Source organism: Columba livia, chromosome 3 (assembly GCF_036013475.1).
Source record: "Columba livia isolate bColLiv1 breed racing homer chromosome 3, bColLiv1.pat.W.v2, whole genome shotgun sequence".
NCBI classification, from domain to species: Eukaryota; Metazoa; Chordata; class Aves; order Columbiformes; family Columbidae; genus Columba; species Columba livia.
This window is the reverse complement of record NC_088604.1, coordinates 87,276,042-87,301,930: the sequence shown is the minus strand read 5'-3', so window position 1 is coordinate 87,301,930 and position 25,889 is coordinate 87,276,042. Positions and strand designations below refer to the sequence as shown.

Here is a 25,889-nt window from a genome sequence, read left to right as displayed (position 1 = left end):
ATTCAGGGGCATATTCTTGCTGGTGGCTTATACAGCCACCAAGCCCTCATACCTGTGACCACAACCCAACAAGATGAGGTGTCATGGTCCTGAGGAAGAGAGACATTTTTGCACTGGCTGCTTGACAAATTGAGATTGGAGTAAAATTCACTGCTGAGCCAGCAGCCCACAGCTCAGTGCCTTGGAGACGTGGCAAGCCATAGAAAGTCTTTACCCAAAAAAAGAGGGTCAGGAGCTGGTCTGGGAACACAACTCTTGCTATGCTCTCATGGAGGATTTTTGTGTTTAAGTGCCAGCTTTTTGGACCCAGGTGTTTCTAAGCTTCGCTTGATCTCTGTAGACTTCACTGTTTCTGTTACACTATTTTGTCTTTCACCCTTTCCCTGAAACAGGACCCAGTCTCAGCTGTTCTTGTCCTCCAGCAGCAGACCTGAGTGGAACAGATAGCCCAGCGCTCCACCCCAGAGACAAGTGAGTTAGTTTCAATAGCAGTTTAGATCCCTGTGGGTCTGGCTTGCAGTGTCCTCCAGCTGGAGGTCTGCTCTAGACCTGATATTCAGGCTCTCAGCCACCCTGGAGTTTCTTGCAACCCACAAAGACTCAGCATATGGGGACCTGCATTTGGCAGGGGATGAATCCAAACAATAAAAGGTGAGAGTCACTAGTAAGAAAGAAGCAGTGGGTGGTGGGACATGCTGGTTGAAGACAAACAAGAGGTATATGTGGTCAAGCTGGTCAGAAGTGCAGAGCCAGAGGGTTAGCACAGTCTGTCTCAAAGGGACACAGCACAGCACCAAACTCCTCCTCGCTGCTCCAGCTGCACACCAGCCCAGTGCCACCAAGGGCTTGAAAGTCAGGTAGGATGGTAGGGCAACATAAAGCAAGGCCTGGCAGCTGTATCACAGACGCCTATGGTAGCTCTGGCTGCAGAAACACCATGTCAGATCAGACCATCATTCTGGCTGAGACTCCTGTTTGTGCGAATAGTAGGGAGCATGTTCAGATGGCAGAGATGAGGTGTTGGTAACCTGGGATCACTCATGGACAGAAGTCCTTAGGTGACAGCAAATATGCAGGGCTCCAGCCCCATGAAGGAGAGGAGTCAACGTGGGGTTCATCCCCATGTCAGGATGTCCACAGAGCTCTCTGCCCTTTCCTTTCACTTAGGTCTTGCCCCCTCTCCTCTGCCTGTGAAAGGTCAAGGGGAGAGGACAGTGGTGCAGCAGCCTCAGTCACAGTACATAGCCCAGCAACAACCTGCAGCCTCCTAGCTACTCTGTCTAAATGACACAGGCTATAAAATGAGTTTCCACCAGTGCCTGGGGGATCGTGGCTTCACCAGGTAGAGGCTCTGTCTCTCCAGTCCTCCCAGTCCAATGTGGCAGGAAACCAGTCATCTCCCCCTTGTTCTCCAACGCTTAAGTGTGCAAGTGTGAAGGACTGAGGTGTAAAGGCATAAAGGACACTTCTGCTAATCCCATGGCTGGGCCAGCACCAGCCCCTTCAACAGATGGCACTTCAAAGAAAGGACCATAGAGCCCGGGAATATCCAGTTTCTCACATGCACTTCAGATTACTGTGCACTCTCTCCAGAGCCTACCAGCAAAGACATGGGCATGTTGTGAGTGTGCCCTGCAGCTGCACATCTGTGACCCAGCTGTTCACATCTGGCAGCACTGGCAGCATCCAGAGCCTCCTGAGGGGAGACAAATTGCCAGCCCATGTGTGCTGCATGGGTTTTTCCTCTGGCTCTAAGCAAGGACCCAGTGACCCTCTCCCAGCCTTTGAGGCGGGAGCTGGCTTGTCCCCTGTGGAGGATCCCCCTCAGCAGGGCTTTGTGTCTGGATGCCACCACACAGGGGTGTCCAGGAAGGAAGGAGGATGGTGGCCAGGCCTTGCCTGTCCCCTGGTCACCACCAGTTCTGCCTCGTCATGGTGCCCCAGACAGGTTGACCTTCATGAGTACTTCCCACTGAACACCCACCAGGATGAATTCCTTCTCTCTTAGCAGAAATGTCTCATGATGCAACCAGACTTCCCTTGTTTCCTCAATACCTGAGATTTAGGGCTTTGATTGCCCAACACTCGTCTGATGGACTTGAAGCGAGGGGGAGGGAGGTTGAGCCGGTGTCCTCAGAACTGATGAGTATCATCCCAAAACAGCCTCGAGCATGTCATGAAGGTCTGCCCAAGTCATTCTCTGTTGAACTCAACACACTCATAGAGTAAACATCCCAGTCTTCAACCAGGCAATGTCAGATGTCGAATGTCCTGACTGGCTGCTCATGTACACTACTTATCTATCACTAGAGAGCATTTACATCTTCATCACAGCATCAGAGTGGGATTGTACTTTTCCAGTCTGTTCTGAGTCAGTGCTGAGCAAGTGGGGACGTGTGGATTGTGTCCAAGGATGGTGTGCCATGCATACGCACATCTGGTAGAGTAATTAGATGCATGGCCACACTCTAACCTCAGCCTTCCTCTGTGGTCCCACACTTGACCTGGAAGCCAGAGACTGAGGGAATAGTCCAGCCTCACTGACCCCAGGTGGGGTCCTCTGATTTGAGGACATTGCTGGGGTGAGAGGTGCGCTGATGTTCACTTCAGCCCTCAGTACCCAGTGCCTCATAGGCAGTGCAAATGGCAGTAAGATTATGAGAGTCGAAGGATGCTGTCAAGGCTCTCAGTTTGCAAAGCCCAGCACCACACCCTGCGGTGCGTGTCCCCAGGGTGCACGGTTCCCAGCCCGGACCCCTCCTGTCACTCCCCTGTACCCTCAGCTCAGTGGCTGGCGGGGCAGGGCATCTCCAGTGGGAACAGCCAGCAGGGAGCACAGCCATGCTCAGCTATGGGAAATGAGGCCCCATTCCTCAGGAGTCCCATCCCAGACAGGCAGAGACGACATCCGCAAAAATTTGCTCTTTATGTGTAAAAGACCCTTTCTCTTCTCTTTACCTTTCCATAACCCCCATCTCTCTCTCTCTACCTCTGACAGCACTACTACCTGTACTCCCAAGAAGGAGACTATGATAACAGCAGATCTGGATAATATCATGTCTCTGATGCCCGGAAAGCCTTTGGTATGTTTGCTGAGAGCTGTCTCCGGGTAGCCGCAGCTCAGGCAGACTAAGACATGGGGGAGGTTTTCTGCTACCCAGAGCTCCGATGGGGAGGATGAGAATTCTCCAGGCTGGGTGAGGTGTGAGCATCATCACCCCAGGCCCCTGCAGATAAACTACATGGGTGAGACGGGGTGCAGCTGCCAGGAAGCGGGGAGTGAGGCCGCCCATCTTGGCAGGGGAGTCCTCCCGATGAAGAATAGCTGTAGCCTAAGAAATGCAAAGTTTTCCCATATTTCCCTACTGGTGTGTTTTCTACCCTACCTCACTTAACGTCAGACCTCAGGGAACACGCAAGGAGCAGGACCACCACAGGCAGCAGTGGGGCAAGCCCACACACCCTCTAGCAGGGTCACCGTCACCCACCCATTCACACCACTGAATGCTCCTCCCCGGGGGGCTAAAATGCCACCAGTTTTCTGCAGGCAGGGCAGCTGCAGGGCCATGGGATGGATGCTGCCTCCTCCCCAGTTCTGCCAACAGGAAAGTCAGGCAAACCCAAATCTGTGAACAGGCCACATCCATTTTGAAAAATCCCTTCATCAACAAGTCTTTCCTAACAACATATCTCAAGGATATCTGTGCTCCCATGCTCCATATCAAAGCTAAGGCCTCTTGGCAAAGCCAGGTTGGGCTGGCAAAACCTGCTTGGCTATTATGGCCTAGTGCAGCCAGGGACCTTTGGTTTGGGGGTTTCACACTATTGTCTTTCAGCAGCTCTTTAACACACCAAACACAACAGCAGAGAGCTGCTCAAGCTCTGCTCTCCGCAGAGGAAGCAGGAGTGAGTGTTTGCAGACTGATTTTAAGACGAGCCTCATCCAGCCCAGCCCTCAGCCCTCCCCTTCCCTCATAGCCAGGGAAGGGGCTGGCCAGCCCCAGCTGTCTCCACCCCAGCTTACCTCGCCAGATGTTGGCCATTAACAGGGACCAGCGTGAGGCAGGGCTGGCCTCTGGGAGCCGCCTCCATGCGCTGTTAGCGGTACGTGTGTGTGAGCAAGAGCGTGCATGTGCAAGCCAGCGTGCGTGTTTGCAAGCGTGTCTCCAAGGGCTGCCGTAACGTAGCAGCTCCTTCGGCCCACTGCCAGAGGTGAAACATCTTCCTCGCACACGCACGCTCTTGGGTTTTTGCTCACCCTTGCCCCCTCACTGTTTTGCAAAGTCCCGGACCCAGCTGACTCAACAGCTGAACTATCTGGAGGCCTGGAGCTGGAGGTCTCCCTCCTCCTTGGCCTCACGTCCAGCACACGCTGCTTTCCCGGTGTGTGGAGGTACCAGCTTCTGATGCTGCTTCCAGCATCCCCATTCAGTTTGCTTGCTCTCATCAGTCCAGCTCAGCCTCACAAACACAAAAAGTCCAGCTTTCTGATTCATCTGCTGAGGGTCCTGAGGAAAATGAGTCCTCAGCTTTTGTTTTATGAGGATGGAGTGGGATCTGTTTACTGCAGGCAAGCAATGAAGTAATTTTTTTCTCATGTATGCCAATAGCGGAAAACAATTTCAAAGGGAAAGGAGTGGGTTTGGATCTGGCCTCAGACAAAAGTTGAATGAACCCAGACCAGAATCAAAGTCAAACAAAGCTTCTGGGTGGCTTGTCCATAATACTGATAAGTCCTGACCCATGTTCTCTGCTGCCACAATCAGAAAAACACTCTCCATTATGGATAGGGCTACAGCCTATGAAACCTGGCTCGTTATCCCCTCTCCTGGCCACCCAACCTCACTCCCTCCCACTGCTAGGACATGACTTCAGAAAATCTGCCTCCCTTGGGCCTGCTTCATCCGTTAGCTCAATTCCTCTCCCAGAGCTGGACAGCGATCCCTGAAGTTATGCTCCAGTTGGTTGGCATAGTGGAAGAGCTCTTGTTCCACCCACTGAACCCAGAGGGGGCTGTGGAGGCACCTGGGGATAAAGCAGAAAGTGGGGCTGGCTTCAACCATACACATCACCCCTTAAAAACAAGGATACAAGATCCTCAGTACATGCCCAGCTCAATATCAGCTGGATGCGAGGTCAGGTACACCTCAGAAGGTTGGAGGAAAAGCCTTTGAACCAAAGTGAATCCACAGTAGCATTGTTTCTAACATGGGTTTTTTTCCTCTCAAGGCTTTGTCTGCTCTTAAGGTCTTCACCATTCGGCATTTACACGTTCCAGCACAACTCCCCAGCAGATGCACCCCGGGTGCATCAGATGCTGGGTGGTTGTTTAGTAAGATGAGCAGAGACTTGTTGGCTTTCTTGCTGCAGGACCCACCGCAACCACTGCTCCCACAGTTTAGCTCTGAGGAGCAGCACCTGGGAAGTGGCTGGTAGACCACTGATAGCTTCAGCATTTCCACAGCTTTCTTGGCTATAGCTGGTCAGTGATCCTACAGGTGGCCCCAGCTCCCACACGGGTCTCTGCATACAGCAAAAAAAAAATACAGCAGAAAGCACAGAGCCATGGACAAGGTATTTATGAAAAGCTGTGTTGCTGAGCAGACATGCAGCTAGGATTCACACCAGTTGAAGTCTCCTTCATTCTCCCTTGGCTTTGTTCCCAGATATAATGAGTTATACTCAAGGGGCTGAATGGTGCTGCTGCCAGATCTATGTCCAACAGAATAGGTGTGGGGGTGATCCATGGTCATGTAACCCCCCTGCCCAGGACTGAAAATGTCTTCATTGACTTCACTGGGTGCATTTCACTGCTCTCCAGAACCCTGTAGAGCAACTCACTGACATCATTCCTCTGTCCAGGCTTGGCAGAGGTGGTGGGGACAAGGCCCGCAACAGCCAGCAGGCCAGGGATGGTCTTCATGGTTTCCAAATGTTAGTTCTTTCTCAGGACTCTGTCTTCACTGTTCAAAAGCCCCAAGTGCCCTCTTTAGCTCACCAGTGCAACAACCATGACTGCTGCTGTGCAAGCAATTTCAACAGATCCGCAGCCAGACACCCTGGTTAATGGGGCAATCAACTGGAAATCCTTTAGCTGCTTCTGCTATAGGCAAAGGGAAATGAGTCATCCACAAAGAGCCCCTCCTTTCTGTTGAGTTGGCTATGACAGGTAAGGTGTTCACCGCTGCTGGAACACTTTCAACAAGTCACAGCAGGATTTTGGACTGTAGACACATCTGTGCTTCCCCAAAGGTACCTGGATAGTGGACAAGTAGGACACACAGGCACATGCCAAGGGATGGGCAGAGGGGAAGGGGAGAGACAGAAGGACAGCTGGAGAATAGCAGAGCCCTGCTCCAAAAATGATCAGCAAAGAAAGAACAATGGTTGCCATTATTAATTAACATCATTACATCCCAACACTTGAGGTCCACAGCATCTATAAAGCAGACTGGGGGTCACAAGAAGCTTCCTCCCAGTGACGTTTCTTTCCAAAAGGAAGTTAGAAGAGCACTGGTTTGACTTTATCTGGAGCAAAATGCACACACCAAACAACAGTGCCCACAAACAGCCAATGAGAGTGGTTCTGCATCTCAGGACTCCAAAGACGGAGAAAAATAGAGGCTATAAGTAAAACAACAAAAAGGATAAACATAACTTGTCCTAATGACTGAGAGAACTAGCTTCTTAAATAGATTAGCAAATCATTGCATGTACACAGTATCACACAGCAAGATGTGTTTGAAATGAGGAGAGATTTCACTGTGGTTTGGAAACTGAGAAGGTGAAGATTTCCACACACAGTGTGGATCAGGATACTATGAACAGGGCTTCACTTTCTCATGAAAAATATCACTGCACTCCTCATTGATGAAGAGGAAGATCACAGGTCTGTTATCGCAGCTGAAAGATAACACTTCCTACAGCCTAGTTTCTCCTGGCACTAGGATATGCCATTGGGTTCAGCAAGGGAAAGTGCCAATTCTTGAATCATCAGGACTTCCTGCTCACTCCACAATGACTCAGAAGATATCTTTCTAACACCTATGCACTTCTTGTTTCCCTTTTAACCATGCTGCTCATATTAGATATGGGTAGCCAGGCAGAAAATATTACACAGCCTGATTTTTGTTACCTGGTGTGTCAAACTAATGTCCCTGTTTTTTCTCTTGCATATACTAGTAGGCAAAATGCTTATGGGTGACTTTGAAGTGCATTTTTTTTCTCTCTGAGATTCAGCTGATGCAAGATGATTTCTGCTGCAGATTCTTTTCTGAGAAGACCACTGACATGTCTGTACTAGATCTTATCAGATATTTCTCAGTAAACTTTCTTTTTGTATTAGAAAAATATCAATTTACTGGAAATGAACCTTCCAGTGGAAACTTATCAGGGCTGACAGCTCACACAGCTCAAGCTTAGGTACTCAAGAAAGATGTGGGAGACCCAGATGCATGATCTGCATCAAATGGACCAGAGAGACTGAATCATTACGCTACCCTGGTTCCTCTGAGAGGATAAGGGCTGTGCTCAAATCCCTCACCTGATCAATACTGAATCCCTGACACAGTATGAAACATCTCCTTGGGAAGAGGGAGAGCACCTCCACACAGAAATTTTCAGGATGGGGAAAATGTCTGGGACACTAGAGATTGAGACTTCAGTCCCTGCTTCAATCCAAGCAAACATTTAAGCAGCTCTCACTAGCAGCATCTTCAAAATACTTTGTGCCACATTGTCCACAGTGCTCTGGGTCACCACTGTGCTCATTATCACTGCAGCGATCCTCGCCTGCCACATCTGGCCTGAAGCACCGTTCGTGTCCTGTCACTCAGGGGGTCAGTGAGGATGGCTGAGCCACTGCCAAAGCACAGACCCAGACCTAAAAGAGCTGAAGTAAAGTGTTGAACCCCTGCAAAGATCAGGCAGGTGCCCACTACCAGGGTGGTAAATGGTGACCACAGATGTTGAAAACTGTCTGGGCAGCCAGCTGATGAGCCACTTCATTGCTGAGAAAACAGTGGGACCTAAACCTCCTACAAAATGCCCACCAGCGCCCTGAAAAGCAGATGGGCTTTCAGGTGCTTCAGGCTGCCTGCTGGAGGCCCTTCTCCTCACACGGCCTGCACAGTCCCTGTAGGCAGCACCCAGTGGCCCTAAGCAAGTATTTTACCTCATTGTCCCCTCAGATCCCATTGCCTAAGTAGGTCCCTAAGCTGGGAAGAAGCTGGCACTTCCAGGAAGACTGAGAAAAAGATAGACAGGAGCAAATAAAAGCCATACTGCACACCCAGTTTTCTTCTTTCCATCAGAAAGCACATGGTATTGGTCCACAAGCCACATCCTGATCATTCAGCCTTCAGTGTTCACCCAGCAGGCCAAGAACTAAACAATCATCCACTGGCTTTTACCAGGGAAGGATGCACAAACAACAAAGCTCAGACCTCATGTCCTTTTTCTCTACCAACACACACCTATTGGTGTAAGAGGCCATCTCTGGAGCTGGACAGCTGCTGTGGGTTCGTTTTGCAGAGGGGAACCTGTTTCTGCTCAATGCAAGGCCCCAGAGCCTCTGCCTGCCTGCAGCAGCCCAGTGGTCAGGCACGTGTTTGCCATTCTGCAGGAAACCTGGCTATCAGAAGAGCTTTGCAAGCTGCTCCAGGCTGCTCCGTGGCAAAGGCACTTCCCGGAGGAAGGAATTCCCCATCACTAGCTGGCTGCCATAGGCTAAGGGGGGCTGTACCTTCCTGGTGCTCTGCCTGCTCTTCCTCCCACTCCTGAGTTCCAGCCCTCGCCCAGACGGGGAGCAATCCCTCACTGCCCTGCTTGGGGCGCAGCAGCTCCTGGGCTGCAGGACCATGCCTCCTGACTGCAGAAAGGCTCTGTGCAAGGCAGCTATCCCGGCTCTGCCCTCCCCAGCCGCCCCCATTCCGCTCCAAAAGCCCTGCTGGCAGAGTGCCTCCTGGCTCCTGAGAAAGCATCCCCTTGGGGGCTTTTCCTAATTGGTGGTTTCCTTCTCTTTCTCTTATGTCGCTGGGTTTTGCTTCCTAGCTCATATTTTATAAGGCTGGTTTTTAATAGACTGTGCAGGCTGCCAGAGCTGAGTCTACCTTCAAACCTCCACTACTGGGAGAAAATATCCTGTCTGCAAACCAGAGGATAGGCATGGCTTTGTGTCTGGATGTAGGCAGGGCTGGTGAGCTCACCCAGAGGCGAGTAGGAGCTCTAACCTTTGAAGCTTCATACTTTCAACAACTGAAGTAGTGCCCAAGTATTAGAGTAATGGGCACTGTAGCCCAAAGAAGACAACCTAGGAGTTGTTTCCAACATGCACTCCTGAGACCTGCTAAACCATGGTGTAGTGCACGTGATGGGCAGGTGAGATCTTCATGGACTGTAAACACCCTGAATATTATCTTGCCATCATGTCTACGTCCTCCTTCTCCAAGGAATCACCAGCTGGGACAGGCGATAGATTAACCCCAAAACAGCACTGCCTGAAACACAGACAGATTCTATTGCTATATGCCCCAGCTGCTGAGGAAGGAGTGACTGGAGACGGGTAACCTGGCAGTACCTGAAAAACACAGAGCAGGAGGAGTGTTCTTCTTCCTTCAGTGGGCCAGGCTTAGAAGACGGAGGCTGGCAAATGCAGCACATTCCACTCCCGCTGTCTTGGTCATATGCGTCCCTGTCCTGCCCTTGAGAACCTGACCGGCCTCCCCTGAAAGCCAGGACGCTGCTGTGTCCAAGGCTCCTTTGGCCCTTTCTTCCCATGCAGGGACTTGTGGGGTGGTCTGGGCAGCAGAGGCAATGTACTGAAGTGAACACACATCTCACAGCAGAGGCAATTTGGCCTGGCAGCATAGTTCTCCTTGCCCTGAGAGCAAGTCCTGACTCTGGTAAGGCTGTCACAGCAGCAGGACTTCCATCTACCCAGCTGAGCCTCCACTTGTCTGAACAGCCAAACTCCACAACCGGGGAGCAGGCAGAGATGGAGGCACATGGCTACGGCTGATCAAAGCCACAAGTTATTCTCCAAGAGGAAGCTCAGCCTGAACTCTGCGGTGGAAGCTGCAGTCCCAGTCCCTGGAGGCAGACTGCAGTGAGGAGAAATCTGAAAAGGCCGCACACAAGCACAGATAAAATCTTTCTCCCTCCTTCCAGCAGACCATCTCTCTTGCCAGCTGCTCAGCTCCTCACCTCCAAATCCCCACCAGCTCCTGGGCATGAGCAAATCTGCAAGTTAACAAACTTCACCTGCCTCTTCGTTCAGATCCAAACAGGGAAACTGTCATCTCTCCTCATCCCCAGCTCTCACCCTCATCATAGTCCCATTGCTGCTTGCAAGGTTTCTCCTCTCTGAGGAGCCCACACACAGTGTGACTACCGAACCCCACACGTGGCTGGCGAGTCATGAGGGGCTGTTTGTGCTCCCACTCCAATTTGCAGAACCGGCCAACATACCATGAATTACCAGTGTCAGATATCACAGGCACATCTCCAGCTGGATTTTCCATTCAAAGGGGAGCTATTGGTTCAACAAATGGCAGCAAGTGCCTTCTGAGTGTAAGAATGAGGGGTGACTGTCAGAGAAGGGTCAGGGCTTGATGCCCTGCATCCATCCCTCCTCCTCACTCACTTGTGAGCTGAGGACAGTTGCTCTGAAGTGCACGCCTGTCACTGCCTGTCGGTGAATATGCAGGCAGTCTATCTCTGAGTCTTTGATCCTATTTGCATACAAATGTCCTCAGAGATAAGGGGCAAACCAGGGAGACAGAGGCAGGATTGTTTCTAGAGAGAACAGTGTGCACTATGCTTTCCCATGGAGAATCAGGAGCGCTGAGTCCCTTCCAAGTCACTGGTCTCCTTGTGCTCTGGAGACAAGCCCCACTGCCAAGCCTGGCCACCAGGTCACCAAGAAGGAGTTCTCAACTCAACCCTGTGAATGGCAGAACATTAGAGGTTCCCCAAGAGCTGCTGACTGGCAAGAGGGTCGGTTTAAGTGTAAATCATTAGTAATTGCTGCATCCACTACAGCTGAGCATAGAGGTTCCAGCTGAAATCACGGTTTGCAGACACAACATACATAGACAGAAACTCATTCCTACCATAGAGCTTAGAATCTAAAACAGAGTAGATGGTGATGCGGAAGGTCATAGAAGGGAACACACCAGAGGTTGTTTCAATCCAAGCTGAGTATCTCAGCTACCAGGTAACAAATGCAGGGAGGGAAAAACACCCAGGGGGAAGTGGGATCTGTAAAAGAAAGCAGGTAAAGTACATGGGAGACTCAAGCAAAGAGATCGACTGACCATAAATCCCCAGCACTATGCATTCTTGCAACCAGAAGGCATCCTGATAAAAGCATGCAAAATGCTTGCAGAGAGAAAAACGTGTGTTGCTGTTGTCCTTGGACACATAAGGGTGAAGACATTCAATAAGATGAAGAAGTGACCAGTCCAAACTTCATCAAAGTCAATAATTTCCTTTGCATCATCTGTAATTGCACGAAGCTATCCCTAACACAATAATATGGGGAGGTCAACAATTTAGCAAGCCTTACAAAAATAATGGAAAATTATGTGCACAAGAAGGAAAAAAAAATACCTATCAATATTTTGGAAAATATGTTGAAATTCGTACTTCTGGTCCCAATCCCGTTTCTTCACGGGTAGGAACCAGAAAGCGTGGAACAGATTATGCTACATCTGCCTACTGCAAAGCTATTGCACCTTCCCCTGAAGCATCTGGCAAAGGCATCAGAGACAACATCAGAGCATCAGAGACAGGATCTGGAATAAATGGATTTTGGGTCTCACCCATTTTGGCCATTTCAAGGCTCCAGCATTTCCAGGGTCAAGATTGCAATCTCCATATTTGCGTATACAAAGTTCTTGCAGACAGCAGTGAAGTGAAGCCATTTGAAGTAGCATTGCCAATGCTTGTGATGGGTTGTGGATCTCATTATACTGTTCCTGTCTTTCCTTAAAGCTCCAGACCCCGATGACAGATGATTAGGTGGAAAACATGTTTTCTACAAGAGAGAAGTTTTTAGTCCTGTACACCATTGGGAAAACTACAAAACACAATTCGAAGGCAACTCTAAGGCTCAGAAATCAAGAGGCAAAGAGAGAAAATGAAGAATTTGTTCTTTTACAAAAGATCATTATTTTAAAGTTATCACAAATTTTTGTGGTCTGTCTTGAGATGTCTGAAACCTTGGGACTTAGAATACTGAATTTAAGGCAATATGAAATGCTTTAAGCTCCCTCACATCTTAGTTCTTGCTAGCTTCTCTCAGTCACAGCTATTCTGTCTCCCCCCATGCTGCTGAATTTCTAGATTTCATCAGACATCCCATTTGAGTTATTGGGTTTTTTTAAAGCTCCAGCTCTCAGACTCATTCATTATGTGAAAACATACATCTTATAAACGAAAGTTCCTGCCCTTCAAAGCTGCCAGGAAAAGCTAGCAATAGAGCCTGAATGTAACCCAAAAGCCCAATATTGCATGCCTGAGAAAAACACCAGTATCTTCTTACACTATTGAGACATTTATGATTTGAGAGATTTGGGTCTTGGATTGTGTATCTGAACTCCTTCTGCTGGCAACGTTGCTCTCCCCACTCCTCGATTTTGAATGGGTCTCTCTTGCCTCCAGCCTCCTGCTATGACCTCCTAAATTTACACCACTGCTTCCTAAAAAGGCTAAAAGGCTAAAAAGAGCTCCACAGTAGTACAGATTCTGGATGAAAAAGGAGTTTGATGTTCAGATCCTTCTCTCAAACACCAGAGCTTTGGCAGAGCTCGGTCCAGTTCAGGCACTATTGGCATGTCCTTAGTGTGGTCCTGGGCTTTGATCCAGCAAAAGTCACCATCGTGCCTGGCTCCCACCCTCCAGCTGAGCTCTGTATCCCTCCCCCTTGCCCCAAGGCACAGCATCCCTTGGGTCCAGGGAGAGAAAGCAGCTCTTCTCTTTCACCTCTGCTCCATTCCTGGCTCCCCAGTCAGGTGAGTAGAGGTAACCAGGAGCTGGTAAATGTTACCACCAGCTTCCCAGTGCTGTTGTAATTTGGTTCTTGTTTCTACAGCGCAGCACCCTGTTGAAGCTGGGCTTTCAGACCGCCGAAGGCTTTCTGACTGAAGTTGGAGGGAGTTGAACCTGAGGGTTAGGGCATTCACAATTCGCATTGGAAGCAAGTTAGTGCTCAAACCCAGGCTCTGACCCAGGTTTAGCATACAATGTGAACATACCCACATACTACAGTCTTGTCCCGGGGCCAACATCTTATGGCAGCATCTTGAAGGTGAATAGATGCACCTCCTAACTTCGTATAACATGCTCAGTGAGGGGTTTCCAGCGTGTCACTCACCCCGGTGTGCAGGTGTGTAGGATGTGCATCTGTGGCTACTGCCCACAGGCAGAGCTTTCCAGGAAAGGTGTGTTTTTCCAGCTCTTTCCTGTGCCAGTATTGCCGCCACCTGGAGATGAGAGGAATGAAGAGCTCCCAACCATTTCCCTACCTTCATCCCTCCTCCTCCACTTCAGCTGGAGGGAGACCTGGCAGCCTCCCAGCTCCTGTGGTTACCACCTCCCTTGCTTGCAGCCTGTTGCAAGCCCTGCTCTGAGAAGGACAGGCACTTATGTTGTTGGTTAAAACACAGGTCCTGGGCACCGGGGGAGGCTTTGGTGAAAGCAAGCAACCCCCACTCAGCTCACTCTCCGTGCTGCATCTTCTGGGAGGAGGTAATTTGCCCTGGGCTTTCCTGTCCTTGTTAGCATAGAATTTAAGCTGCAGATCTGTGCAAATGAATACAGGCTTGTGTGTTCTGCAGATCTGTGTATGTAAAGGAGAAGAGGGTTTCTGCACATATTTTATAGCACTATCTGGGTACAGAGATGGTAGGGAGCTTATACACTGCATGTGCACGTGCACATTTTCATGTTGTCTGCACGTGCGTGCATGCGTATGTGCATTTCCATATTGTGTCTAATAGGCTCTTTGTTTCTCCAGAGAAGAAGGAAAAGGAAATCCGCATGTAATGAATCCATTTATTTTATGGAGCTCCCCTGGAGAGGGGCAGGGGAGCACAATTTATGCAAGAAAAAAAAAAAAAACGAAACAGGCAGCTGCTGTTGGGAGGGGGACATCAATCTGGTTTTGATTTTCATTCGTAAGTGGAGGTGGCCACACAGGCCAAGGCTTCGTAAACTCCCTGTAGAGAAGAGTGGCCCATTGGTGTGAGGCTGTCAGAGCCTATCTGGCCATTAGCATCCAGCCGCTCTCCTCTGCATCTGACCAATTCCCGCCCTGTTGTTCTGCCTTCCTAGGACGTGCTTCCCCGTGCTGAGGCCTCCCATTAGAAGACAGAGGCAGAGCTGTACTGGGGCACAGGCTGAAATCTTTGTACTAAAGGGCAAAAATCCCTTTACAGAGCATTTGCAGCTCATGTCATAATCCAGTGTATACTGTATACTATTGGGGGGGGGAGGGGGGAAGCAACAACGTGACTTGTATGCTACAGTTCAGTTCCTCTCTGCAATTTATAAAAACACAGGGAATTAGATGACATGGAAAGACTCCTGGGCTGGAACAAACGGCCTGGAAACAAGATACCACTCATCAGTCTTTTTTCCATGCCTGCCATTTTGCATAACTTAATGCATGTTGTCAGGACTATTGAGTGCAAAGGGACAGTGAACAGCAACATAAGAGAAAACTGCACTTAGCACCCTCTGACTCTAAGACTATCCCATATATCTCACGTCTGTCCCATATGACAAGGAAGTTACATTTGTCTTCCCGATGATCTGTCCCCAGCTGTCTGTTACAGGCACTGCTCATATGCAAAGAATCTACCTTGAAAACTAACGCAGGGTCTGTGTTCTTCACCATCACATCGTGCATGCCCAGTAGAGGTAGACAGGTAAGTGGACAGACAGATATATCAATTCAGGAAACCAAGACTTAAAACAAGTATTTTCTGAAAACTGCTAACAGCAATTAACTACTGGACAAAGCTAATACATTTTGATTTTAGTTACTCTCTGTAACTCAGGTCCTTACAGAGGACACAGATTCTCTAGTTCTCAACATAGAATGGTATTTTTAGATGCCTCAGATACATGTTGTCCTTACAGAGAACAGACAGTACTTGCCTGTTGACACTGAACTTTAAAAGATTTTTCCTTGGCAGAATTAAGGCCCAATGGTGGGTCAGTGAGAAGAATTTGGAAGAAGAGGTGTGGTTCACTTACCACTCCCTAAAATGCCCTAACTACCTTGCAGGAGAAGGATTCATTTTGAGAGCTGCAAAAAGGAAGGTGGCTCATCCACATCTAACACCTTTGTTACTTTTCCAGGTAGTCTTTCCTTGGCTTTCTAAGAATTTCTTTTGCTACCAGCTTACAAGATAAGCATGTTTACACTATGCTGCCAGCAATGGAGCCCCTGGCATCACATTGCTCTTGCATTACCAGACATTCTGAACCTCTTGTGCTCTAATAGCTGGAAGAGAGAGAGGAGGGAAAAAAAAAAAAAAGCTACTTTAAAGTATATGGCCAAGTATGCATTGAAGTGAAATGCTGACTTCAGAGAAGCAGCCACAAGGAATGTTTGTTTCTGAAACCAGTGGGATCAGGGCCCCTTCCTAAAGCCAAAAGTGGTGGGTCAACTGGGCCATCAGCTTTCGGGCCAAGAGAAGGAGATGCTTTTACAAGCCACACTGGAAAAAGCTCCTATAACAGAGTCTGACCTGTGGAGGAATGGATCAGGTCACAGTCCTTTCACCCGCAGAAGCTTTCAAGAACAGAGTTGGATCAATTTCACAATTTTGTTTTGAGAGAGACCAAATTGCTCACTAAGTCTCAGAACTACTGGCCCTGTAGCAGAAACTAACAAAGATCAGCCGAAAGCCCTTGAATTTACAGTAAAGTGTCATTATCCACACTTGCCCCTTAAGAACCCTCAGTTCAATGATTTTACTCTGTCTGAGAGACAAGACTGAGAACCAATGACCAAAACACTGTGCAAGCAGGGTGTGTAGCTAAAAGTAAACAGATCACTGTAATGCTCTCCTGTTTTATATTTTCCTACCTTGTATATAAACATGGGTATCTTTAGTAGCATTGCAAAGGATATCTAGAATTACGGAAATGTCGAACTGATCTACCTCTCCACTTTGTGCATGTTTTCACTTCGACTTATCAAATGCACATGTTTCAAACCACCTTATGAAATCTTGGTGGAACGATACTCTATTTATCAAAGCTTTTCAATGGTTCCTTCAGCTACAGCTTGTGCAACTCTTCATTTCAATGTGTTCATCTTCATACAGACCTACAGGGAAGAGTGGCACAATTATGTCCGAGTTATGGTTAAGTCCCTGAGGAACTCAAAGATTAAGGCTTGTCCCACACTGCAAAGCTCATCCCGCCAGAGAGAGCTGCTGATATAACTGTGCCAGCAAAAACCCTCATGTAGATGCATTTAAACTGATGCAATCCTATACTGTCCTCATTTTTGTCACTGGGTAAACAAAGGAATGGCCCTAGGCTGGGAAGACAGGAGGCAGTAAATGAAGCCCAGCCCAGCAGAAAGATTTCAAGACATGTGGAGCATATTCCCACTAGGTGGCTCTGCCAATGTAGTTATGCTCTTGATCATTCCATAATTACTCTAAGCTATTATTTCTCAAGCACAATCACACAGACCACATATAGGTACTCTGTACTTCATGGATGGCCGGCATGCAACAGCTTATCCTTGCTGTTCTCTTGGAGTTTGAGTTTTGCTTCTAAAAATGCGTCACTTGATTGGTCACAAGGAAAACATGTTGGAACATGTTTTTATCACATCAACATCACTTCATGACTTGCCAAGGTCTCACAGAAAGTCTGTGGTAAAACAGAGAATTGAACCCAGGTGGACAGCATCCTCAGCTTGTCACCTAGGAACACGGATCAGATGCTGCATTAGAAGAAGGACAGTCTGGAAGCATCTCCAGAAAATTTATGCCATCATCAGGATGTAACAGCCCAGGAAACAGGAAGCAGAATAAACCCAGGAGAAAGGGTGAGCTGTCTTGACAGACAGACACAAGGGCATGCTCACATATGATCCTGCATGGTTAGAAACGTGGCATGCCCACTATCCCACAACATGACACTGCATACATTCACATGTCATGCTATGATATGACACCTATTCTCCAAACAGACAGCTCTAAGGACAAGAGGAAATAATTACCTGCAGTATACCTGAAGATCAAGAGAAGCCTCCATACAGCTGAGGTGAGGACTACACTGTGGAATTACACAGCACCTGTGAGCAGAGAAGGTTCCAGTCTGGTGTCAAGGTGCCCACAAAAGGTATAGTAGATTCTGCTAGTCCTTACACAAAAGCTACAGGTCCATTGCTGCTTGTTTGGAAAGGGGCTTAGTATGCAACAGGAAAAGCTGAGAAAAACTTAAAGAGCCTAGTCTGGTTCAGCTGGTTGAGAAACAAGTCCCTTCTAGCATCACATAACTCAGCATGGCCCTGACTCCTTCCTCTAGTAGGTGGCCTCCTTCCAAGAGCTCCTCACCAGGAATTACACCTTTTCAGGCAGCTCTCTGCCGTTCCTACCGACTTGGCCTAATGAAAGAAACTCCTAATCAAGACTAGTTTAGTAAAGTTCCTGCTAGATCAAAACTGACTTCAGTTGGTTCCTGTCATTTCCAAAAAGCTCCTGCTGATTTGGCTGACTGTCTGAGCTCCAGGAAAGCATGTAAGCCATGCGTCTGCAGAGGGTAAATTCTCCCCTTCTGGAGCACAAAAGAGACAGGACCAAAGCCAACAGGAATAGAGTCCATTTGTCTGTGTGGAAATCACAGAATCATAGAATGTCCTGAGTTGGAAGGGACCCAGAAGGATCTTCAAGTCCAACTACTGAATGTTTGCAGCAATCCCTACTCTAGGGCTGCTGACCCTGGGCAGGACACCAAGACATCCTGGACAGACTGGCATCCTGGGCCTAAGTGACACAAGCCTCCCCAGTCGCTTGGCCACTTTCTTCCTAGCAGTTTTTTATGGGACACCAGCACATCTTGATGCTGCAGTGACTTGCAGAGAGAACTATCCTTACAAAAAGTTACTTCATCTTGCAAGGGGTTAACAATATAGTCCTGAAGAGGACACTCAGAAGCACCTTGTACTTTGGAGATGAGCCCAGCAGGACTTTCATGCTCTTTCCTCACCCTTCTCAAGCCCTTGGCAGAACCAGGATTCAAACAATTGCTTTGATTAGAGGCTTACAGCCACTTAAGCATCTGACTTCCATGCATAGCCCACCTGGCAAGGCAGGCACACCTCCCCCAAACCCACGCTGGGCCCATAACACTTGCAGGCTGTGTGGGCTGCTCTGCTCCAGGGCTGAGGAGTCTGCCACGTTCCCCTCCAGCTGCGTCGTCAGCAGCGTCATGCTGACGGGTTCAAGCCTTGCAGAGAGAGTTGTTTTTATAACCTACTCTCTTTTAACAAAACTTTCCCAAGCTTATTCCTCTGTGTTATAGTCAGGATCACCTGCTACTCAGTGGGATTTAGACTCTTAAAAAAAAACCAAAAACACACACACACAAACAGGAAAGATTGACATACAGTGGCATACAAGGAAGAAGAAAGCACCTTAGCACTAACCTATCACTCCAAATACTGAGCTCTGCCAACATCCTTCATTCCTGACTGGCAACTCTCCTCCTTTCTCTGTTGTTCCCTGGGCTCACCACAATAAACTCTGTGGATGCTCCTCATACTGACCTGCAGCTTCCTTAATATTCCTACCCTGGGATGACAACATATTGCCCAGTAGCTGTCTTTGAGCCTTGGTCAATAGCCCCCGATACCACAGTGACATGCTGGTCTACCCACAAGCTAATCACAACTCAGCTCTGTGATCCCATAACCCATCTCTGCTGGTACACCTTGGCCTTTGCTTATGACACCTCAAGTGTTCTTGTGCCAGATTCATGGCACAGCTCCTTCCATGCACCTCAGTCTTGACTTGCCACATCCTTGAGCCCATACACAAAACAGCAGATGTGGAACATGTGTCAGTCTGCTGTATCAGTCCCAAGGTCTCTGTAGTTCATCTTTCATCTCCAGAAAAAGCTACCAGACAAGTCAGGGGAGAATGTAAAATCCACTTAGTAACCTGTCCATCATCTAAATTTGAACTGGTATTAGTTTAAAAGCCTGAAACATGCTGTTTATTCTGGCTTTTAATTATGTTATTAACAACCACAGTGACTCTCCACATACTTGCCATTCACACACTGCCCAAGTATATTCTCAGTAATATTGATGAGCACACTCAGTAGTGTTGGCTCAGGTCTTTTCCTAAACTAAAAGAATTAAATTAGAGCATTTCAAGATATCTGAGCAAATGAGTTCTCTCCCAGTCATGCATTATTTTCTGGCATTCTACAGGGAACTTATCTTGCCATTGAGCTGCCTTTTCAATAAGCTTAGCTGGGTCTCTCTGAACTTCCTCACAGTTCCTCTCTAGTCTTGACCAACCTAAATTTGGCTAGTGCTCACATACTAATATTTAAAGCTCCCACAGCGCAAATGAAAAAAACATGCCATAACAAGATTCTAAACAATGCCATTTGCTTTTCGTTTAAAAGTTTTTGTATTGAATTTCATGCTCTTGAATCCACAGCCCTGGAGACCAAAGCCCCTTCTTACCCAAAAGGAGCAGCACAGGCAAGACAAGAACAAGTTTCTTCAGAGTGTGCTGGAGGATCAACTTCTATGTTCCCTAGAGGGCTTAGACTCTGAGGAATATTTAATCCACAGCTTCTTTGATTAAACTATCAATGAGCACCACAAATGTCCAATGCCTTTTGAGACAGGGATATTCTTGCCCACTAGGAACTGGACTACAAAAAAACAACTCATTTCACACATGTGCTGCCAAAGAGCTGTCAAAAGGGAACAGCTTATTGTGAAATGTTTTTGTCATGAGAATGAATATTCACTCAAGAACAAAACAAAACCTATCAACCTCTCTGACTTTAAAAACAAAAAGCCCTCTGGCCAAGATTTTCAAAGTTGTTCACCACCCTCAGTTGGCTTGAGATCCAGGATCCAACAAAGTTCAAGAGCTTCTGCCCAGTAGGGCAGGGAATGAGATCCCAAACAGGTGTGGACCAGGTGTGAAAAAGTAGAAGGTTAACACACCCCATCCATCACTGGACAGCACATCTGTAAAAACGGAAATAAACATTAACTCAAGTCAAAATCTTGTCTGGAGATGAGCAGAATTCTCCCCAGTGGCAACTAAAGAATATCGTGTGGTGAGGACTGCAGCTGAGCTGATTTACTGCTAAACTGTGCTTGTATGGCTGCAAGAGGCTCTCGTTCCCTCACTGCTGAATTGCTTCTTCTCAATACAAGAGACAAAGAGTCCTAGTGCTCTTCTGAATATCTCTCTGGTTCATTTTTCCAGTTGCAAAGCAAATGGTTTGAAGTTTTATTGTCTTGCCAGACTCAAAAACTCTCAAGCGCCAGCCAAATTGTGAAGAACAGCATGTTTTATGAAAACCCAATTAAACTCTGACCATCAGTATCTCACTTTCATCTCTGCCGAGCACTGTCTCCATTTTCTTGTTGCATGCCAAGCTCATATTCTTCTCCGATTCACTCAGCAAGATTAGTTAGCAGTCTTGTTTTTCTGTTTTTTGGGGTGATGAAGTCAGAGTACTTCTTGGTTATATACTAGATCTGCAGGGTATCAGAAACGAGGATCTTTGGGGTCAGGCGGGGAGTTCATTTCCATGTCTCAGATATCAAAATGGGAATTGCTTGTCATTATCACTCCCACCAACAGACACTGAATGCCTTTCCCAAGAAGAACTGACAGAAATGAAATAAAATTAAAAGAGAAGGAGCACTGCACTGCAATACACTTTGGAAATCGTTGTCAGCGGAATGGGCCTCTTTGAGCTGTACAACATGGCAGAGGCCCATGTAGACCCCAAAGTCCAACGTACCAAGAGAACTGAAAAGTGTCATGAAAGTACTCTTGTGCTCTTCTTTCCCCAAGGGAAATTCCCTTTTCTCTTATCTGTCTCTAACCAGATAAGGTAGCCGGCTGTGACTCATATTAGGAATCCGTAAGAAATGCAGGAGTATATTGTGCTTTCACCTGACTGGCAAGGAGGCCTCCAAGTCTCTGTCGGGTCACTGACTAATGAAAGTATTCACTAAAAAATGCAATGCAACAGATTGCAAAGCAGAAAGCACATACAGTTAGGGATTGAGTAAAATTCATTTTAATAGACCAACAACCATCACTTAAGCCCATCTGATCAACATGTCAGTCCAGGAAGCAAGCTTGATGATGACTGAAACAAAACAAACAGGGATGTCCTACTGTCTTGTGCTGTTATCACTCTTCTATTGTCTTCTGCTGTCTTCTATTTAGAAGACTGTCTAATAAGACTGTCTCCTATTGTCTATTACTCAGTGTAATTTTGGTGCTAAGTGATAAAAATGTAGTGAGAAGGGCCGTTGCTGCTTTTATTTGTCATTATATTTGAGCCTTTTTGTGCTGAACAATCCCAGTAAATGAAAAAAAAATAAACAAAAACAAAACAAACAAAAAACCACACAAACAAACAACAACAAAAAAACACCTAGAGACCAAATACCTTCTTTCCAGATTTGCAAAATGCAAAAATAAATGGATGTTCAGATAACTGTGCTTTGTTGACTAGACAAATCTGCCAGGACTCAGGGTGGCAGCAAACATAGGTGAGTACAAGAACTGTCGCGTTCTAAACTTCTAACCAGCTGGAAAACAGCAGCATCACAAAGAAATGCCATTCTGAGGGCTACATCAACAGCACAGTTGCCTAAGTGAACGCTCTTCTCAGAAATACTCGGAGGAGTTAGATGACTGAAAGCCTCCAGAAGTGAAGGGCTTTGAGGCAAATCCAGCTGATATATGTGTTATATGGTGCCAGCATCATTTCCCTGAATGGCCAGAGAAAAGGGGAAGCATGAAAACGGTCAGTTGGGAATGTATGTGTATGTGGGGGAGGGGAGCAAAGAAAAGGCAAAACTAGCTGAGAACAGGCTCCATTTAAATTACATACAGACCTCACACAAAGCACAGAGAATTGGTCAGTAGATTGAAGCCATCTGGCTGGAGGAGCCATAAGAGGAAAACCCTGCTGGAGATCTCTCCATCACGTCCCATCATGGTCCAACATCAGAGCACAGCATGGGTTTCCCCCATTCCGATCTCATTGAGCTAAATATGGGAAGAGGAGCAAGAGGACTGCAAAGTTCATCATTATGACAGAGCCTCTACTCTTCTTGCAAAGTATAAACCCAGCTGGCACTCTCTCCTGCAAACTATTTCAGTCTTGAATCTATGCCTTGTTAAAAAAATCCCCCTTCACTTAAAGCCCAGGTGTTTGATTTCTGGCCGGAACAGGCTGCAGAGCCTGCTCTGTGCTCAGCCTCACGTCAGTCTTAACAGGAGTGATCAGAGGCTGAGCTTGTGGATCCTCCAGCACTCAGAGACAGGGCTGTGAAGCTTACAGATGTCCATACTAAATATTTAATGCAGCAGTTTCTACAGCCACGCATCAGTTTGCCAGAAGGAAGGACTGCGTATAACTGGTTTTGCCTGTGCTGTCCCAAGGCCTCTCTGGTGAGCCTCAGGCTTTGGTGGCAACAAGAAAGAAACTGAGTCGAGGTCATATGTGCTGCAGCCAACAGCATAAAAACCCCGACGCAGACAGCTGGCTCCAGGCTTCCCTGACTCCCCAGTGAAAGACCCCCAGGACTCTCCTCATGTCAATGAACCAGAGGATTCCAGGTCTTCTCCTGCTCCTCCTTGCCATTTACAAGCACGTCTGTTGTTGAAGGCAAACTCAGCATTCGTTACAAAGCAGCCTGGAAACAGCTGAAGACACGACATTTTTATTATAGAAACATATAAACATATTTTAAAACATTTTATTGTTACGTCCCAGATAAAATTCCTGTCTTCATTTAGTGCAAATGAACACTGCTTGTGTTTCAGCACACTAGTACTGAACTTTCAACATTGTGATCTTTATGCCAAACAAGCCTTACAAATTTAATGTTTTTCATTGTCTGCTTTTCTGAAGTCACTCCTTCACCTGGCTTGGGGAAAAAAAATAAGAAAAAGGCACTTAACATTTGCAAAAATTAAAGCTTTGGAAGTTTGCCGATCTGATTGCCATGGTGTTGTTCCAGAGCTATTGTTCCTTATGATTCTCCCATGCAGCCCAAATATTAATTGCCAGAGATCAAATCTCAGTGCCAGTGGTTCAGTTGTTTTCCATCACTATGACTTGCCCATATGGAACATTCCCAAAATGTCAGAAGCCATTAATATTTTGTAAACACTGAAAATCTCAGAACTTGATCATTTCTGTATCAGAAGTGTTTTTCAGTGATCGCAAAGGCTTCTCCCTCTGACAAATGCCATCACTGAGGTATTTCAGCTGGTGTCAACAGATACTGGCTATAAGAACAGTAGCACTGAAATTACATAAGGAGAGGGGTGGGGGGAGAAAGAGAACTGAAGTGCTCTTGAAAAAGGAAGTTGGATTAATATTCCCAATGGATTTTTCTTGTTTACACTTAGCTTGAAATCTTGGAAGAAAACGTAATGAAATTATGACTTGGTTATTTTACTTTGAAAACAAATAGCCATATCCACTGGGAAAATAGGAAAACCTTAAAAATATAAACAAGTTATTTTCAGTGAGTCGCTCGTTCTCCTACCCGAGCGCCATCTCGCCCTGCTCTCTTTGCAGGGCTTCCTTCTTGCCATCTCCAGCCACTTTCCATCCTCCTCCACACTTCAAATTATTAATTTTTGTCCCAGCCTCATTCTCCTCCACCCTCTAAAGCCTGTTTGAGAAGCTGGTTGTCACTTCTCCACAGGCACAGGCATTTGGGGCGACCTTTGCTGCGTGGGACAGCAAGGCCTTTCTTGCTGGCGAGCATGTGGCCGCTCTCGACCAGGAGCCCCCATTCCTGCAGGTGAGATGGAGCCCGCGGGAGCCTCTGAACCCGAACAGACTCGTGACACCAGACACTCTGCAGAAGGGTTTCCATATCGCGACGCTTGGGCAGGATGAACTGCATTTTTGGTGCAAGGTGAAAAACCGTTAGTTATTCCCTTCTCTTATTCAGACTTAAGGGGGTTTTGACACTTTTGCTTTTTACAATCAGAAATTTGATTTGAATTATCTAGACATTTTTTAGTGTAACTATAAAATATTATTGCAATACATTCTTTCTAAGCATGGACTACCCAACAGGGTAAACCTGTGAATGTGTCTTTCTCGTTACAATTGAGCATCCCCCAGAACAGTCCTCAGGATTTGTAGCATTTAATATCCACACGTAGCTAACACATCATTTTGAAGTGCTTGCTAAACTTCCTCATCTAAAATCTTGGATGATCAGTTGTTGGACATGAATACATTTATTCTGCTTTTGATCACCCAACATCAAATTACAAGCTATAATAAAAATTCTAGACGTTTTGCAACCTACCCGTCACCAGGTTCAGAAGGTTTCCTAATTTTTCAGGAGGGGGGAAGGGAGGCAGGCTGTTGGATGCAAAGTGAATGCTGACCTGCAGTGACCCCTTCTGGAAATCACCAAAAATGTACCATTGGAAACAAACCTGTACTGGTCCGGGGGGCGCGTGTGGGAACTATGTGACCTAATAGCTTTTTCCATCTCGATTTCTATGACTTTTAATCATGTTTGGTCGGAACAGGCTCAGCCTTCATAAGCTATTTGCATGGGCAAGGCTCTGGAGCAAACATACATGTCATCCACTAGCATCCAATGGACCAGAAAAGGCCCAAAGGACCAGAAAAGTTTCTCTGTAGTTGGAAGAAGAAAATATTAATATGTTATAGGAATTAAGAAAAATAGGAAAATATATTCCATTTTTCAGACAAGAGCAGAACACAAATTAGCAGGAAAAGAAAAATGGAGCTTACAGAACATCTACGTCTAATCCCAAAGCAGTCCATATAAGGGAATACCTTTTATTTGAGAGCAGTCCCTAAAAAATCTCTGGAGGCCCTAAGCAACTAGGACATAAGTTTCTCATCTAAAATATGATACCTCCTTGCTCCTAACCAGATCCACACTTGGGAGCGCAGGTTTAATTTTAATTCAAAAGGAAAAGGAGTCATTCTTCAATGACCGGTGACATCCTGTTCCGTTCCTTGGAAACATCCAGTTCTGCCTAAACTGGACCACCCTCCACTATGCTGACAAATCACAGACCATGGCTGAACCAACTTACAGAAAGAAAATCACTTCATTTTCTCTTTTGTGTATGCAGACATAGTATTCAGGGCTACTTTTTTTCCCCTGAATACAAGGGCTTGATGAAATAAACACATTCAAAAATTATCTGCAAGAAATCAGAAATATGTCAAATTTCTAAACTTGGAAAGAGATGATGGGCTTTGACTCAAATTGGCACATGCTTTGTTTGTCTCCTTGGGACTTGATGGTCTGCATTGCTAACAGTTGTAGAAAATACTCAGAAGACAGAAAAAACATCTCAGGAGAAGAATGAATTCGCTCAACCCAGAAACTGTAGGTTTTTAAGAAAGCAACTGTTTTCCTTCTTTACATTAAATTGTGTCACTTGAATTCCTTTAGAGGCAGCATTTATTTGAAAGCGAGGCAAGCAAGAGGAGTCCTCACTGAATCTGAACTATCACCATGCTGCTGATCTCTCCCTGTCTGACCAAAAGCCATCGTGCTGCTTAACTGCATCGAAAGTCCTATGACATGGAAAAGCTCTTGAACAGCCCCTAACCCT

The 25,889-nt window shown here is 46.8% G+C and overlaps 1 protein-coding gene and 1 long non-coding RNA gene across 3 annotated transcripts in view; both read right to left on the bottom strand.

The window, feature by feature from the left end:
• The window catches only part of LOC110359734 (uncharacterized), a 31,629-nt gene extending 14,007 nt beyond the window's left edge, over positions 1-17,622 (bottom strand). Inside the window, exon 1 of the long non-coding RNA XR_010471537.1 lies at positions 17,252-17,622. This is a non-coding gene — a long non-coding RNA (uncharacterized LOC110359734). The remainder of the gene's footprint in view (positions 1-17,251) is intronic.
• Positions 1-25,889, bottom strand: part of RSPH9 (radial spoke head component 9) — a 161,796-nt gene that overhangs the window by 92,339 nt on the left and 43,568 nt on the right. The window lies entirely within an intron of this gene.